Source organism: Helianthus annuus, chromosome 7 (assembly GCF_002127325.2).
Source record: "Helianthus annuus cultivar XRQ/B chromosome 7, HanXRQr2.0-SUNRISE, whole genome shotgun sequence".
Lineage (NCBI taxonomy): Eukaryota > Viridiplantae > Streptophyta > Magnoliopsida > Asterales > Asteraceae > Helianthus > Helianthus annuus.
In genome coordinates this window covers 93,803,808-93,805,729 of record NC_035439.2, presented here as the reverse complement: position 1 = coordinate 93,805,729, position 1,922 = coordinate 93,803,808, and the positions used below count along the sequence as shown (strand labels likewise).

At 32.8% G+C, this 1,922-nt stretch overlaps 1 non-coding gene across 1 annotated transcript; it reads left to right on the top strand.

Moving 5' to 3' along the window:
- Positions 1–699: 699 nt before the first annotated feature.
- TRNAH-GUG lies at positions 700–771 on the top strand. The gene has a single exon. It is a non-coding gene; the product is annotated as a tRNA-His (tRNA).
- Positions 772–1,922: the final 1,151 nt, after the last annotated feature.

The window sequence follows — 1,922 nt, the reverse complement described above, 5'->3', positions numbered from 1 at the left end:
TGTTTGATGAGGTAGTACTGGTTGTGAACATGTTATGTGATGATGATGAGCTTGATGATAATTGTGCATTTATTTAGAGAGAGAATGGGGATCTGATGCATTTATTTATGAAATACCAATAATACCCTTACATTAAAAAACCTGAATAATTTAACTCAGTTTGGTGCAAATGACTTAAAGTGATATAAAACATGTGATTTAAGGACATAAAATAAAATTAAAATTTTTAAAGGGCACGTTTCAAAATTCAAGATAATACATAAAGGACAAATTGATGAAATTTACTCTTATATTTTTGTCTTGGTTTTGAAAGCTATCTATTTCCTTAGGTTTATTTTTATTCTACGATTTCTTATTGATCATACATATAGACTCAGAATATAGTCTAGCGGTGGAACAACCAAAGTGGTAATTATGACAGGTTATCAAACAGATGAGTTGATTTGGGTTAAAAGAATTGCTCATGGTATGAACCCATTTTGATAGTATTATTTCTAAAACAAAGGCCCATGTTGATCGGAGTCCGTTTTGACTGCAATCGCAATTGAAGAATATTTATAATATAATTATTATACAAAATAAATTTATTTTATATATTTAGATAACAAGAACTAGTTTAAAATGTCAGAATTAATAGTTTGATTTTAATTCACGGAAAAAGTTATGTATAATTCTTAGTTTGCTTAGTGTAACACAAATGTGGCTGTAGTTTAGTGGTAAGAATTCCACGTTGTGGCCGTGGAGACCTGGGCTCGAATCCCAGCAGCCACATATTTTTTGATAATTTCTACATCTCTCACGAACTTTTGAATATTTACAGTTAGGTATACATTGTTGGAACAATCTTTTTTACATTATTTTTTTCGGACAGTGATGTTTTATTTTTGATAATTTCTACATCTCTCACGAACTTTTGAATATTTACAGTTAGGTATACATTGTTGGAACAATCTTTTTTACATTATTTTTTTCGGACAGTGATGTTTTATTTATCTAAACGTGTTGTAATGATCTTGTTTTATTTACAACGAGTTCAACTTGTAATTATATTTTACTTTTTATTATAATTTTAAATAAGCGGGGTTGTATTTTTACATTGTTTTACAAAGGCTGATTTACCTCTAGTTGAGGAGTTGCCCGTAAAACCCCTCAAATTTATCTCCGAAGTGCAAATATGTTTTTGTTCTCCCCGTTTTATGTATATGATACCCTGAGCAAATATTAGGATACCCTTAGAGTACTTGAGAGAAGATTAGCATGAAACTAAACTGGAATTTCCATGTCGTGGGCAAGTAGCAGCCATGGGCTGTGTAAAAATATGAAGAAGATGAGGTAGCGGCTCTCTGAAAAACATGAAGAAGAAGAAAACCTAAAGGACACTGGGCTTTTTTTAAGAACTATAAAGCCCATTTATTTAAGGCTCCTTCTATACACACACTTCTATAATCTTAGAGTTAATTGTCAAAATCGTCCCTGAGGTTTGGGCACCTTTGCCATTCGTCCAAAATGACCTTTTTGTACCATTTTGCCCCCCCCCCCCCCCCCCCCCCGTTTGGCATTTTTTGTCATTTTCATCCAAATGACTAACTTAGTTAAAAAACACTGTTTAATGAGGGGTATGTTTGAAATTTTACATTTATAAATAGGGGTATTTTGGTCTTTTGGCTTTATCATTTTATATATTATATAAAAATGTATATCTGATTATTTATTTCCATTTATATATTATAGTTAAACCAGAAAAATCTGATCATCATGCTTTGTATAAATGTTCATCATCGCAGACAGTACTTCTCCACCCAATTATCTCCGACAACTACCACCGCCATCGCAAACAGTACTTCTCCACCCAACTTATCTCTGACGACTCTGCAGGGGTCATCATACTGTCCGGGTTGGGTCAGTTGTTCTGTTCGGGTGTG